Source organism: Typopeltis vanoorti, chromosome 11, assembly GCF_054136105.1.
Source record: "Typopeltis vanoorti isolate ZY-2024b chromosome 11, IOZ_Tvanoo_1.0, whole genome shotgun sequence".
NCBI lineage: Eukaryota > Metazoa > Arthropoda > Arachnida > Uropygi > Thelyphonidae > Typopeltis > Typopeltis vanoorti.
Window position 1 is genome coordinate 35,346,337 of NC_143559.1, and position 17,394 is coordinate 35,363,730.

The 17,394-nt window shown below is 34.9% G+C and overlaps 1 long non-coding RNA gene across 1 annotated transcript; it reads right to left on the reverse strand.

Annotated features, from left to right (window-relative positions):
- Positions 1–2,764: 2,764 nt before the first annotated feature.
- On the reverse strand, positions 2,765–16,638 carry LOC150101436 (uncharacterized). Its single transcript, XR_016549068.1, has 2 exons — positions 16,515–16,638; positions 2,765–3,442 (listed from the first exon to the last, which is right to left on the reverse strand). It is a non-coding gene; the product is annotated as an uncharacterized LOC150101436 (long non-coding RNA).
- Positions 16,639–17,394: the final 756 nt, after the last annotated feature.

The following is a 17,394-nucleotide window of genomic DNA, read 5'->3' on the forward strand; positions in this document are numbered from 1 at the left end:
TGAGTCTTTGGACTCCCTGGAGGTGTCAACATAATAATATGCCATGTTTGGTTGGAGCTTTCCATTAGTTTGTTATAATGGATTCTGCTATAGTGAGATGAACAACATGCATTCATTGCACTATGTATTCTTGCTGTATATTCTGTGTTTAAATGTAAATAGAAGCATTTACTGCATAGCATGTAATTAAACAAAAAAGCAGCAAAAAATTTTGATTTCTGGGATTGTAAATCCCTTCAAAATTCCAGAATAATAAAAGCTATTAAACCTGCAAATACTTGACTAGTTTTATATGTACTTTGTCAGGAATGTGCATATTTTACATAAGAGTAAATATAGATGCAAAACATCACAGCAAGTGATAAAAAATATTTCTTTAGCTTATTGAACCTGTAAAATTCTTTGCTGCAACAAGTACCAGTTTTGTTTACTGTTCTGTGTCTTCAATATCTTCTAGTCTAGTCCAGTCCAGGATTACTATCTTAGCTAAGTGTTTTTTTGGATGTTATCCTCCCAACATTGCCTTGGTATTCCTTGTTCACTTTCTATCAGGCCTTATCTTGAATGCTTCTTTAGCTATTCTCTCCTCACCCATTTTTTCCACATGTCCAAACCATTTTCAATCTGCAAGATAAAAAAAAAAAAAAATTATTCGTGACACCTCCAAGGAGTCCGAAGACTCATCATGGGAGGACACCTACTATACAACTGTCTCTACCACTAAACCAAACCTCTACTACCAATCATTGCTATCTAGTGCCCACCACAATTTCATCAATTAGAAGTGTGGAATCTATAGAGTGTTCATTATGTCAACTCCATTCACCTATTGAGTTCTCTTTTACAAGTCCAGAAAAAGATGAAAAATGAACAAGTGAAAGTAGGTGTACCAGCTGGTACTGCATTCTACAGTGGAATGTGAATCATAGCCAATTTCTCATAATTAGATTATGAATGAAGATCAAATTTGATGCCTTGGTTCTTACTGTATGAGAGTTCATTGATCTTTGATGCTTCTTTAAATTTTGAGCACAGATTTGTTAGATAAATGACATTTCTGATTTCTGCCGAAGTTCTAGATGATCCTCATTGGTTGTGTAAAAAGCTAAACCAGATTTTTTTTTTTCCCCAAAAATCTTTAGAACATTCTGATATGCAGATTTCTCCAGATGTCCCTTTGAGGATGATAAGATTAGAGATGCTATATGCCACTTTTATGTCATCACTTCAGAGAAACTACATTGCTGATGTAAGGAAAAGGTGACCATGTCTTTGTGGGGTGGGGGGCATTGCAAAATCCTGTTCATCTTCTAATTATATCCATTAAGGAAAGAATGGGTGATAATTAAGTCCTTTCTTTTCTCAATGTGGCTGGAGATGTATTCCATTCTTCTTGCCACCACCGCTTGCAGACAGCAAGAATAATCAAAACATTTAAAAGGACAAGAGTACAGCATCTCCTACAACAGAGACATTTATTACCTCACCACATACTCTTCCCTTTAGATACCCCTGTTAGTGGATATGGGTACAAGTGTGGTCACCCTTTACATGCATCATGTTTTCTTGGTTTCTCCAAAGTCATGACATAAGAGTAACTTTCACTCCATTATACAAGTCCTCCAGATTCATGTGGCCTCTGAAATTTCATCCTCCCCTCTACAAGCCAAGTTCTTGCAGCATTTATTATGTTAGTCAAATGGAACATTCCAGAGAAAGCTATTTCATGACATTTAACAAAAAGAAAATCAAATCGATCTGATTTACCTTTCCACAGAACCAATGAGGGACATCCAGTGCCGTGACAAAAAAAACTATATTCAACATAACTCGTGTCAAAAATTTTAAATTTCCAAAACATTATGCATTCCCATTCAGTATAAAACAAACCATTAAAACTGTTTCATCTAATTCTCAAATTTGCAGACCTTAGCTTTGATATATGCTCTAAAACACTGTAATAACAGCTTGTACATCAGCCTTTCTTATATTCACTGTTTAATTTTCATACTTTTTTTTTTATTGGTTACTGTGATATGCTTTACATCTAGCTATATACTCTTATAAAAAAATAAGAAGTGCTCCTGACAGTATATTTTGCTGGCACACAAAACTAGTTGGACATTAAGATTAATGAAATTTACCTAGTTCTTGTCATGTTATTATACTGGAATTTTGAAAGAAAAATGCAATTTAGTTTTGCAAATTAACAGTTACTTTTCAGAGAAAGTCAAGAGATAACTAAACATGTGCAGCTATGCTATGAATGTTTCACCACGTTCCAGATTTGATTTTTTTCTTATTTATTGGAGTCTAGTGTCAAAACGTACATTGTATGATTTTGCATAAGATATTCCAGAATTGTAAATACATGTGTAATTTGTCTTAATTTTGGGAAAGTCTTAAAAATGAATATTGAAACATTTCAAAAGAAAAAAAGTTCAATAATTGTTGTATAGAACAAGTGACAACCACACGAGTGGGAGTAATTCAAAATTGTAGACTACCACCGTTTGTTTTTTTAGTTTCACTTTATTCTAAAGTAGAATCTTCTGCACAATATTTTCTTCCTTTTCCTAAAGCTGCAAAAAAAATGATGTGCCTGTTTGATTTAAGAAACAAATGATTCATCTCTTAGTAAAGTTGACTTCCGATTTCTTCAAAGCACAAGAGATTACAAGAACAAACTTGATGTTTGAGGGAATGATAAGGGAGGTAGTGTCTTGGGTAGAGTTGTAAAGAAAATGCAGCCACTTCTGAGAAGCTATGTTCTAAAATTATTTCTAATCTTCTAAAATACAGAATCAGCACTTATTATTACATAAATAAGAAACGCCAACTAATTATTAAATATAACTTGCTGCATCCATAATTATTCAAGTAGTTATACCAATTTTAGAAAAAAAACTGACTGGTATTAAAACACTAAAAAAACAAGTGATATCCAACGTTAAATTTATTACATCCTGCTTAACATTTGCAAAGAGTTACTTAAACATTTAAGCACATTCATTCATTCTCAATGACGTTATTGTTATTGTACTGTCATCATCAAGAATATGCTCATGTTTGGTGCCATGATTTTCTTCAACAACAAGCTTTTGCTTATTCTTTTTTTCTCTCTCTTTAATGTATTTTTTTTTCTTTGTAAACTTTGCACTTTTTAAAGCTATAAGCACAAGAATAAATGCTATTCCAAGAAACATAAAGCCTATTACATTTGTTGGAATTCCATACATGCTGGCAAGAGACTTATTTCCATCCTCGAGTAAGTAGAACAGAAGAATCATTATTATTCCAGTAAGAGTTAAGAAGAAAGAAAATGCTACAGATATGAAGAAAAGCTCAGCCCATGGCCATCTGTTTTGTTTCTCATGAATGAGATGGGCTTTTGCATTAATAATAGATCCAGTCATGTCTTAAGTGATCCAGCCAAATTCACCTGTAAAACAACCATAAAAAAAATGACTATAGCTGTTAAATAAATTTACACACTTATTAAAAACTATATATGCATCAGTTTTATGGTCTAATTATAATTTTAAAATTTGGTACTAGTTTTTTCTCAGTTCAAACACTACATAAGGCTGAAAATATTAACATTCATGATATGTGTCCTCAAGGGGGACAGATATGAAATTTTCTCGTATATAACTTGTCAGTAGTTTTCCTCCAAATTAGTCTTATGTGTTCAGAACTAACATTGTAGGTATCATATTTGTTTTCTAAAGCACTAATACTTACACCAACCCACCTAGAACTTTCTGTCTCCTGGATCTATTTCTGCAAGGATTCCTTTCTCTTTTAGTTTACATAAATAAACCAACTTATGCTAAAATTTTATTTTTGGAAGTAAATCATCTTCAGCTATATAAGTTTAGTGAAATATACTGAAAAGGCACCATTACTAGAAACTTCCAGTATTTAAGAAAATAAGTCAGTGTAAATTGCATTCTGGAATCTAATTTAAAATCACAGAAACTACATTCAATGTGTTTTTACATGAAATGAAGTTTTTTTCCTTCTTCCTTTCTATAGTGGAGAGAAATGGTTTTGATAACCATTTCTCTTCTGTTCTGTTTAACTGACTATATCTACTTCAGTAATTCGCTCATACATTCCTGAATGTTATCAAGTTCCTTCCTGATGTCTCCATTTTTAATGATTCTGCCACTGACACCATCTATTTTTGACTAATTTGCTCATCCTACTGAGATAGCTGTGTTGTCTATAGTTAAAAGTTCCTACGGTAATTAAGTTTGGTATCAGTATGATAATGTTTGTCATACTGCAAGAAATCTGAAAATTGGGGTGCAGAAGTTAGTATTGTAATTTAAACCTATGAATAGCTGGTGGTCAGTAGATCTCCTGTGCTAATAACGTTAAATCCAAACTGGGAGAATCACTGCACGCTGATTCAAGCGCCATTAACTACTACAAAATTTGGCCTAAAAAAATTCCCCTAATGCTTTGTATTTCCTGAAGACACACACTCGCAATTCTCTACTCACGATTAGGTATGGTTTCAACAGTCCAGTAGTAAGTCACCATATATATGTTACACATTCTTTCCTAAATTGGCGTTTCTTTTGCACACCACCAGAAGAATGACATTTTCGCTTGCTGGCTATTTTCACTTAGATATTAGATATATAATACTACTAAAAACTAACAGACGAAAAAGTGTCCATAGAGTGGAGAGTGCAGTCGCCATTAGAATTTATTATTCAACGATGGAAGTAAAAAAAAAATATACTTTGAAGGTACAAATTGTCTTGTGCTGTATTTGGGGTGACGATTCTTGGGAGAATCGTGACAGTCTTGCATTGAAACCAAAATGATATAGCCAGAATCTGTTTCGGGACATATTAGAAAACAATAATTAACCGAACTTCTATATTTCAGTTAATCAGTAATTTAGTACTGGGATGAAATGATCCTCTATAGCAGATGTCAAACTTTTCTGAGAAAAGTGGATATTAAGTATTATAGGCTTTGCGGGCAAAGAGGTAAAATCGAAGCTATGCACTTATGAGATGGGAAAAAAAAAAAAAAAAAAAAAATCCAGTACCGTCAAGTTTTAATAAGGGCGCTCGTTCAGCCATAATTGCGATAGGCACCGTCACTGCTAACAGGAATTGTTAGCGTAGCATGTGCGGAAAGAAGTTTTTCCAAGTTTAAACTGATTAAAAATTATTTGCTAACAGCAATGACTCAAGAAAGATTGGTTGGTCTAGCAACTATATCGATAGATGCGGGTATTGCTTATAATTGCCCAGATTTGGTCACCTAGGTTTCTTCTTGATGGGGAGGAGGTGGAGAGGATCCAGAGGCGAGTGACCAAGATGATAGCAGGTCTGTGGAATGAACCTTATGAGAACAGGTTGAGGATTTGTGGGTTGCAAAAATTGGTTGATAGGCGGAGGAGGGGAGTATGATTGAGACATTCAAATTACTGAAGGGTTTCTATAAAATTAATTCAGAAGATATTTTTGAGAACAGGGCTGGTTTGGGGAGGACTAGGGGACATCCATGGAAACTGGGCAAAAGTGTGGTTAGTAAAAGGTGTTAGAGCTGGGTTCTTTACTTTTAGAGTAGTGAATGAGTGGAATGCACTCCCTGAGTCTGTGGTGGATGCTGTGACAGTGAATGAGTTTAAGGCGAGGTATGATAGATACTGTATGAATGTCGAATAGTTGTGATGAATATGATTTGGGGCCTCCCTCGATGAGTCTAATGACTCCCTGGAGTTGCCCGTAATAATAGTAATAATAATTTAAATTTAGAAGAGTTATAAACAGTTTTTATTGTGCGATATCCCCGTAGAGCAAACATTTAATTAATATTATTATGTAATCGTTTTGTATTAACGTTTCTCTTGTAGTAAAAACAAGATAGCAATTGGAGATTTTCCTATATTTTTATCTTATAATCCATCAGAGACGATATTTAATTGTCTGCCAAGGGGCGCAATCTAATCTGGCGACGACCCTGACAAAATCTACGCGTGTTTATTAACCAAATACAAACCTATCTATGAAAATTAGAATTATCTTTGAAAAATATGGAATTATTTTTTTAAGAAGCAATTACGCTTTACTAGGTTCAGAATTCAACAAAACTGATTGCAAATGCTCAACAAATAAAGACTAATATACAATGAGATTACACGCATTTCCTCTCAGAAATTGCGCTTTTCCGAGCTACGGAATATAAATAAAGAAATATGTACCAATATTCACCTATAAGAAATAAGTGGCACTCGAAACAGTAAGTACAGGTAGCCCTCATATAACGCGATACTTATACAACGCAGTTTCGATATAAGACGCTCTACAAACTGTAGTAACCCTTTATCTTTTCATATATTTTTCAACGTGCGACTTAAAAATAAAATTTTATTTAAGTTAAATTTGCGTCTGCCCGTATCGCGCATGTTCAGTTAAAATTAGCGAATTTATATTAGGGGCATGTAAATCAACTTTACTTTGTTTACCGTATAAAGTATTTATTGTTGAAAATTGTCTTCGTTTTTCTGCCAGGAAAGCGCATTAAAAATCATAAGTGTGTTAATCTCAAGCTGAACACTTTATTTTTTGAGTTACATACAATATATAATGTTTTTTTTTTATGTAAAAAAAATATTTGAATAGTAATGGCCACTTAGAGCGCTTTTGCGATATTCGCGTTTGTTAATAGGGATAAACCCACCCACTGTAAACTGCCAAGGTAACAATGAACAAGACTGAAGATACATTCGGTTTCGATCAGCACATGAGCCCTGACCTTCGCGAACTTTTTCATAAGTGCTCCAATCTCTTCAATAGTGAATTAATTGATGGGGAAATAGATTTAAATGAGGAACTGGGACAATTAATAGATGACGTCGAACCAAATGGCGAGGAAAGTTCTGCCAAAGATTCTGATCGTGATGAATCCGTTAAAGAATTCAGTTTAAAGAAATTAGCAGAAGGATTGGACACGGCAAGTAAGTTATTTTATGGATAATAATCACTCACTGGGGCGCTCCGAAAAATTCACGAGACAATTGGATATTTGTTTAGCTCCGTATTATGAACTTAATAAAAAATTGCAGTATAGTGGTAAGCAAGATCTTATTACTGACTTCTTGATAACTAAACCTGCCAAAGTATCCAATAAGAATTATACAAATAATGTCCAAAAGATTTCAAGTGATGACGACGTCCGACCACTCATAAATATAGAACACCTACGAAATGTTAGTTTTGAAGACGGTGATGACGATTAAAATATACACTTTATTTCATTTTGCCTAAAACATTTATGCATTTATGTGCAATGAAGTTTATGTACAATTTATAATTTTTAATAATTTTATACTATTTTTTTCATAGTTTATATGTTTTCTTAACTTACACGAATTACCTGAATTAAATAAAAACATATTTTTGTTGTATGTCATTGTTTATATAATCTTAAAAAAAAAAAAAAAAAACGATTTCGGAACATAACCGTACTTTTTCTATGTGATCTAAGTTTCGCATAACGCGAAATTTTTGTGGAACCTAACATCCGCGTTATACGAAGGTTACCTTTAGTACACTGCGAGCGACAACGGTGGCAACTTAGTGCAACATCAGTCATCCCACGCGTGTGGCATGAGAGCAGCCATAGACAATACCCAAAGGAATGAGCACAGTGCTGTGTCGCATTAACACTGGATCCCGAAAAAGCAATTTCATGGTTCTGTCACGGAATTCATTAAAAATCATTCTTACTTTGCCTCGCAGAACTGAAAGCCAAACAAACTACGGTCGAAGTTTTATTATTATTCTTTTTTATTATTTTATTATTATTCGTGACACCTCCAAGGAGTCCGAAGACTCATTGCGGGAGGACACCTACAACTGTCTCAACCACTACACCGAACCTCTACTACGAATCATCTCTATCAACGCCATCTACCGCCCACCTCCACCACAACTAGTATTTTTTTTTTGTCTGTAAATTGCGTGTGTTCATAAGGGCCGATTTGACTGTATGCGGGATGAAAAACTCGATTTTCCGGGAGAAAAAACCCTGCTACCACTGTATGAGATCGGCTAACTCACCTTCGATTGAAATCGTCCAGTTAAAGATTCCTCCTGTCGCGACGAGAATCGAACCTAGGCCTATTCCAATCGAAGGGCGCAATATACCGTTGTTCTTCCAATTGCGCTACGGAGGTGCTTTATGGCAGCACTAAAAACGACATGAACTTATTCATAGGATGTCGGTCGTAAGTCCAGGACTGACTGTATGTACGAGTATACTAACTGCTATTAACTATACAAGTTATGTGTTGTGGGTAGCAGATCGTTTTGCCTGGCAATGAATCGTAATTTTCGAAAAAAAGTGCCTAAACTACACACACACAAGTTCTCAAAATGAGAAGTTACGTATTTTTATCCAACTGAAAATACAATTGCACATAAAAAATACATCGTCTCATTTAATTCACTTAGCCATGTTACTTCACATTTCGCGACGCTTTATAAGTTTCCTAATATCTACACCGATCTTTGTATCATTCTCTGACGTACTGGTGGGATCAAATTTAAAACTTTAAAAAATCACTCGCAACTGATACAAAACACTTCGTTAGCGCGTTGTCTCTGATAATAAGTGGAAGAGACTTGTGCGACGGTCCCTGCGCGACAGCCTAAATGAAAAAAAATTATTGGAACTGGCGGCTTCTGTATTTCCTAATCTTTGAATGTTTACATAAGCCATTTTATGTCATTCTGGGGAACCCTAGTAAACATAAAGCAATCTGTATTGGTCTCTTTGTGTAATAGTTGAAGTATTTGTTCTGGGTACTAGTGTTCTGATTCCAGTTAATTTTCATTGACCTAAACATATTCTTAATTTCTGATAACTCGGTGATCATATCGCATTTCTAGAAGAGTTCTGTCACAACTCAAAAATACACCATTTTCAGGAGAGAGGAAAAACCAAATTTTAATTCAATTTTATTGAATTGTGATAAAGCTATTGCAATTACGATATTTAGGTATAATGAAGTTTATAATGGTCCTTGAAGAGGCCTTCAGTGATTGTCAAGACTTGTCATTTAAGGATTCCAGGACCACTCAGAAGTGATTTGAGTTGTTCGAGTATTCTGCTAGAGGTGGGATATAACAACAGCGATGAGTGAAAGCAAACAGACTACTTAGATATGTTGAAACCTTTTTGGATAAGGTCAACAACTGACATCACAGGCATCGTTGAATTAAGATACGTAAAATTCTTATTTTCCCAAAGTATCACGTGAAATTGGGATAATTTGAGCATAATATCACTGGCATTTCAATGCTGTATTTATCTCTTTTAGTCTTACAGAATTCTGGATAAAGTAAGAATGTTCAAAGCTGGTCATCAAACACTGAGCTAAGCTGACCATGTACTTTTGAAAGGTGAGCTTTATGGTTGTGATCATCTTAAAAACCATATTATATACACTTGTAATTGGGGAGGTATGTAACAAAGGCTCTATTTTCAGCATGCAGCCTTAAGCTTTTTTTAATTTATTAAACATGCAGCCTTAAGCTTAAATTTATTATTACATACTCTATGGAGTTGCAGACTCGTCATGGGAGTCTTATTCAGCTGACAACATATTTATCATACTGACTCTTAAAATCCTTAACACTCCCTGCATTAAAAATTTATTACACTAATGTGTTCTATTTGCCCACAATTCTACATGTAAAAATTTTACTTTTCACACCCTTCTTCATATTTTTACCCAACTTCCAGTGATGGCCTTTGTTTCTTCCTCTTTCTGCCTTCTACTCATTTTATAGCCCCGTCTGGATTAATCCGACAAGAACCCCTCACCAGATTAAACGTCTACAAACTTTGCAATCAAAATTCCTTTAAAACTATCACCCTAGCTAGCATTCAAGAGTTCTGATGTCTTATTCAGTCGTCTGAACACTCTCTCTCTCCATTGTTTCCACATCACAGTAAAATCTAGGTAACAAATTCTGAGCACAATAGTCCAAGTATGGTCTGACCGGTGCTTTATATAGTGGCCCAATTACCTCCTTATCCCTGCATGCCACAGTGTACTTCTTATTATCGATGTGCAGTCTTTGCAGCATGTCTTTTAAATTTCAATCTACTGTCAATCATCACTCCCAGATCCCGAATTTCATCCACTTTTAATATTAAAACTACAAAGTCAAAAGTCGATTCAAATCTTTCCGAAGGGAATTAACATCAACAGCGCTACTTTTAATTCTTCCCAACTTTGCATTCATCAACAAACAACTGAAACTCCCCAGTCAATCCACATATCATTTACCAAACAAATTAAATAGCAGGGATCCAGGCACAAAACCATGAGGCACGTCACTGCTTCATCATACACAACTTGCTAGGGTCGTTCAAAGAGCCAATCTCCGATTCATCTAACCAATATACTATCCATTCCTCTGCAGCTTGTACATTAACTTATGTGGTAATATACCAAATGGTTTTGCAAATCAGGAATATCACTGTATATGATTCTCCCTTATCTAACTTACTCGTTACCTTATACAAATAAGCAGCCTAAATGATTCTTATACCTTGGAAGTAAAAGAATCATATGTCCATCAACGAAATCCTGTATTCTATTCGTAACCAACTTCTCTAATATTTTGACTGTAACTGCCGTTATACAGACTGGTCTATAATTGGAAACTTCTGTCCTCGAACTATGCTTGTGGAGTTGTGCTATTTCGCCTTCTCTCCACTCCTTAGGAATCTTACCCAATGCAAGACTTTCATTAAATAACCAGGTCAAGGGCTCAGATCAGAGGTGTTTCAGATGTTAATACACCTGATTCTTTCACATTTAATTCTCCTAATACTTGCCTCATTCTACATATTGCACAGCATCATTTACGCTAGTATAATATACACTGATGAAATGTCATTCAATAATTCCACTATATCTTTTGCAGCAGTCACTCTGCATGCATGACCGTAATTATTCTCAATCTTGCTTGCTATAAAGCGAAAAAATTCCCTTGAATTAATCTTGGCCTTACCAGCTAATATTCTTCCCTCATACTGCACCTTTTCTTTCTTTGCCATGCTCGTCACCTTCCTATCCTGCACTTTATATTCCTGATGAGTCTAATCGCCACCAATTGTCTTGTACCTCCATAATATTTTATTTTCCAACACAACTTGTTTGATTTCAATGTCCATCCATTCCACTATTTACTCACTTAACTCTTGGTATACAGTTATATGAATTCCCACGCACTGTAAAAATGTTTTCTGCACAGCTCATCTATCCAACGTATTGATGCAGTTGGCTAGAGAGCTTCCCCAAGCCACTCATCTTATAATTCTACATATATCCTTTTTTTTGGCAGTAACCGTTTCTTGTACTTTTATTGTATACTGTAGAGAATTTTGTGTAAATACCTCGACAGTTTTTCCTAGGAATATTGAATGCCGACCAATTCTGTCTAGCCAAAACCAAGGAATAACGCATGCACATACCAATCTTAAAAACGGACCTAAGAACTATTCGGTATTGCACGTACATCGATTCATTTCTGAATTAACTTGTTGGTTAAAACCAAAGAACACCTTCCTCATAATAAAAATTGTCTTCATAAAAGAAAAAAAAAAAATTAAAAATTTAACCGAAAAGAACTAACTGACAACAGAAAAAAAAAAAAAAATTTAAACTTCGTAAACAATAAAAGCACGTATTTTTTACTTTCCATTATTATTATTATGTGACACCTCCAGGGAGTCCAAAGACTCATCCAGGGAGAGTGTGCCAACAGCATCGAACGATTCTTCACCTTCCAACTATTAACTGCGCTCAAACTTGCTTAACTTTTTGTGTGATTAGTAGCAGAGGCTCTACCCAGGGGCACGCCAAGGGTATTTGCCGCCTGAGTGCAAACTTTGATCGGCCGCCCCTAATACTGCATTGTATAATCCAAAATAGATATTAGCTACATAAAATCCGCCCTATCAATGTTGTCGCCTGGGTGCAACACCCTTGTACCCTCGGGTTGGCACAGCCCTGGCTCTACCAACCTTACAAAGCAATGCTACCTTCTATACATTATCGTATTCCTAATCACCATATAGGAGTGGCATTTTGCTCTTTGTTAAATGAAATATCTGAGTGTTAATAAATTAGATTTTGCCGCTCACTAAGATTTTTAAGAAAATATTCATAAAAATTAGTACATCGCATATTTCGAATATAATACTTAATGCAGAAGTCAGTTTTGAAATAATAATCTTAGTGTGTGTGTGTGTGTGTGTATATATATATATATATATATATATATATATATATATATATAGCGTCAAGCTTTTCTTAAATTTCCTAATATCGCCATTAGAAAAATTTCTAAAGTATTTTTTTCTTGCTCACTAAATATATAATATTTTAAAATAACATTGTAAGTAATATATCTAGAAATAAAACTAATCTGCTAAGAAAGTAATTGCCTTGGTAGATGCAATATCTATAACATTCAATTCAGGCGCACGGAAAAGGAAGCGAGTTTGTTCTTATCGTCTGCTTTCCGCATGTAAAAGCAGCGAATGTTCCATGTAGCAGAGAATAATTCCTCTTAACATTCTGTAGTACAGATATGACGTCACTTGGAATAATTAGTGGTTACACGTACTGATACTTACACCCGCCTGAAGCACGTGTGGAGAACATACTATGGAGAGTTTAAATATTTCTTGGCCTGTCACAAGTCCTATAAAGGATGTCCTGAAAATGGACGACATTATTAAGAGGGAGGAGATGTTAAATCTCGTTTTTTTATAGCCGGGTACGAAACTCGGGTCGAAATCCATCGACATCCATAGTGTTTCAATGCCGAAAAAACTATCGGAGGAACCAAGTGTAAATGATCACTTGGATAGTACAACAGCAGGGCAACTCCATGCAAAGGTGGCGCAAGCTCCATCACTAACTTTAATATTCTTTCATAATGTAAAACCCAGCTCCTAAGAGATATAAATATATTGTTTTACATTATGAGAATATGTCACTGATGAGGTCTCATCAGTGAGTAGGTAGACCTGGAATATCAAGGTTTTAAGTGAACAGAAACTTACATACCTCTACTATCGCATTGCCGAAGTGGTATACCCGGCTATAAAATAAAACGGGATTCAACATCTCCCTCTTAATTAACAAATTCACCGGTAAAATAACCTTTCGGCTTATTATCTTTGTAGTTAACAATATTTAACAATATATAGTACACCACTTCGGCAATGCGATAGTAGAGTTATGTAAGTTTCTGTCCACTTAAAGTCTTGATATTCCTTCACAATCACGGATAATTACCCAAATCAGTTAGTTCGACAGGCAGCGGACTACAAGCCCTCAGATCGTTTCAAACATAAAAAACCGAAATCCTCCATCGCAAGAGAAAGCTGATACAGCCTCAATGCTCACAATGAGCGGGTAAATTACCCACAATAATCTCATCACCCACAATCTAAAATCCAGATGAAGGGATAAAGAGTCAAGGACTCAGTCCATCAACCAATTAAGTTCAAGTTCAAGTCTTGATATTCCATTCCAGGTCTACCTACTCACTGATGAGACCTCAAAAAAGGTTGAAATCGGTCTGGGTACTGACATATTCTCATAATGTAAAACAATACATTTACATCTCTTAGAGCTGGGTTTTACATTATGAAAGAATATTAAAGTTAGTGAGGGATCTTGCTCCACCTTTGCATGGAGTTGCCCTGGTGTTATACTATCCAAGTGATCATTTACACTTGGTTCCGCCGATAGTTTTTTTTTTTTTTTTCGGCATTGAAACCCTATGGACGACATTGTTTCATTATTGCGTGCAGGTTAATATCTTTTACACAATAAGAATATACACAACATTCGTTATACGATAAGCACAGATCGGGTGTATGAGAGCCATAAATCAGGCAGCAGTGGATCAAGCCTTTTGGTTTTGTAATGTAATAGCAATCGAGAGATTTGAAGGAAGGGGGGGGGGTAGAGTGTCAGAACCTGTAACAAGTTCATATCGTATGTGGACAGAAGTTAAAATAGGAATCTGCTGGTATTATTTTTGAATAGCCAGAATAGTCTTCGTGAAATACTTATTGGGAATTGGAAAACAGTTGAGATGCAAGTGATGAGCAGCTACTGCCCTCGTTAAGTGTAGGTTTAATTGGAAGGGAGAGGAAATAAGTTGCCACTTACGTGAAATAGCGTTTACGTAAGTATCGGTAAAGAAGACAGTGAAGAATGAGCGATGGATCGATTAACCGAACTACCGTCTTAAATTTTATCAGTTATCAGTGAATTATCCCAAATGTAAGCAGTATATAGAGCCTGCGTTTAGGAGGAAAGAGGAGCTAGTTTGGGATGCTTGTACACCCCTCATGGACTGTCTTGAGTAAAATGAATGTAGCGCACCATCATCAAAATTACAGGATTATAAATCAATGAGGTCATTTATTGTAGGAGGAAGGACAGGTGATATAAGCGAGCCCTGAGGAACACACTGACAGGATGGGTGAAGCACTAGTGCTTTTCATATTCCCCTTTATCTGTAATGAGAGTTGTTTGGGAAAGGGAGATTTGAGAGCAATTAAGCTCGCCCTCTGGGGGAAGTTGTGTTAGCTATGATCAGTTGAGAGAAGAATAACCTTCGGTGTTTTGTGTTTGTAGTAATCAGCTTCATTGTAATTGACAGTGGTTTGAATGTGAAGTTGACTTCACGAAGAATTTTTCTGCAAGATCACGAAGAAAAGAGAAGATGTATGGAGTTCTGGTTTCTCGGTTAATCGATGAATTTCTGATGTACCACGATGCATCCTAAGGCATTTGTTTTGGATTCTCTGCAATTTTGAAATGTTTGATCTTTAATAGAGCAGCAGTGTGGCAATTTGCTGAGCAGCCTTTATAACAAACAGGTTGTTCTGCAGTGGTGGCCCAAGATGAGCACTGAGACATTGCAGCACCCCCAAGGAAAAAATGAAAAATTTAAATTTTGTTTGTGTTTATAAATAATAACAATGCTTACAACATTATATAAATGCAATACAATATGTTAAAGGTTGCAGCTTATGTTTTGACATTGATTGAATAGTTAATACTGTAATTGGAATTGTTCGATTAATGCTTTAGATTACGAAACTGAAGCACTGAGATCTAACGCCGATATTCGTTTGCGCTTGTCATTGCACGTTACGTCATTCCCACACTGCCCAAAAGGCAGTGTATCTTTAGTATCCTTACGCACGTTATTTCTGTGAGATATGAAACGTTTATTGTTGGTGCGTTACTTATTTTATTTTGTTAAAATAAAATATTTATTTATTATAGATACAAGGCTGAATTATGACGAGTGTCACTGTTGAAAATATGTAAAGAATTATATTTTTTCAATTATCGTTACACGAAACAAATGCACTGCGATCTAACGCCGATATTGCTTATTGATACGAAACTTTTATTATTGGTGTTTGTTCGTGGTGAGGATGAAATATTTTTAATAAAGCAATTTTTAATATGTAGATTTATTTATTAATAAATTCGTTACTGATTAGGAAGGTTTTTTTTTTTTTTTTTTGTATATGCAGCACCCCCACTTAAAATTTTCACCGGTCGCCACTGTTCTTGACAAAAAAAATTACATTGTGTTTTGATTTCTTGACGGGAAGAAAAACTGTGCTGCTTCTAGTTCCCCCAGGGTATGTAAATACAAAAATGTTAAACATTTTGTTTAACTGAAATACTTCTTGACCTACCATCCTCTCCCAGATGCTTTAATCGATTTATTTTTGCACGGAAAATATCATGCAAATACATGGTTTTATCCTTAATTACTCGATATTTATATTTTTTGTGACTTCAGCACAGCAATTAGAATATTGTTTAGAAATTGTAATCCAAGTTCATATTTTGACATGAAAATTAAATTTTATTACAAAATGGTTTAGCTTTTCGTGTGATGTGACATTTTACATCTCCCATTTCACGAAATACTTTCATTCTTCGCCTGTAAGTATGCAACATTTAACGACCCCGCCCCCATGTTTGGAGTACAACTACCGGTGGTAGCAGTAGTAAATGTCATAGTAAAGGCAATTAAACACTCGAAATTATACATATATTTCTTACCTAAATCTCTCCGTAAACGTTGCTTAGACTGTGGGAAAAAATGCGTGCGAATACATTTCTTTCAAACTTATGAACCAAAATTGGTGAAGTAAACATGTTGAAGAAAATGCCAATAAATCACTATAAATATTTAATTATTTGCATAACTATGCAACACTTTATTCTCAGATTTGATACAGTGCCCACATCATTTTACCGATTCGTTTATTTACGCCATTTCGAAGTTAAGAAATTAAACAAAAAATTTCGAACAGTCGAGTACATTTGTCGTACCACATGTAAATACACAGAAAAAAAAAAGTTAAATTATATTAAATAGTGGGCGAAAATGATCCTAAATAATTACCTGATAACAATAGCACTTCAAAGGAGATAATGCGAATTATGTATTAGAACTAGTTGCATCATTTCGAGAGCTTTCAACTTTGCAATACCAGAAAACGAAGGCGTTTCATATCCGCACTTTGTCATTTCCTTCCCACCATATGGTCTGACAACAATTTCGTTTATTTTCAATTGGCTCACATTTTCTGAGTACGAAATTTCTCGTGCACTATTGCGGAACAAGTTATCACATGGACGTATGATTTACATGCATGCGATTTGTGTTTTATACGATGTTCACTTGATAATGAATAATACCAACTGAGAACAGTAGTAATATTTTGTTTTTATATTTTTACATGACGTTTTAAGTTGGTGTACAGTATACGGGAGTAACAATTATATACTATTCGCTTCTTTTGAGGATGTCGTTTTCTACGAAATCGGCAACCTTTTAGGAATTGCTAGCATAAATAAAACAAATTTATAACATACATTTCATTACGAAGCCCAAAACATTTGGTTGGAATGGTATTGTTTTCTTCACTGTACACCCAATATCGAGGTGTGTTGGCCATCGACCGATGTAAGAAAATAGTGATGATCGCCTTCCAAATTTACTTTGAATGGGAAAGAAAAAAAAAAACCCATCATAATTCCTTTCTTGTATTTCACTAATGTCAACATACATTTTATTAATAAAACATTTTAGTAAATTTAGAATTTTTAAATATTAAGCTTGCTATATATATACTTGTATAGCATTCTAGTAAATTATACTATAAAATAAAAACTATTTCTTTCATTTACCATTTTCGCCCTTGACACCTGACTCAATCAGTTATACAAAATATTACGACACACACAAAACAGTAGAGATACGTCATCAATTATTTTCACGG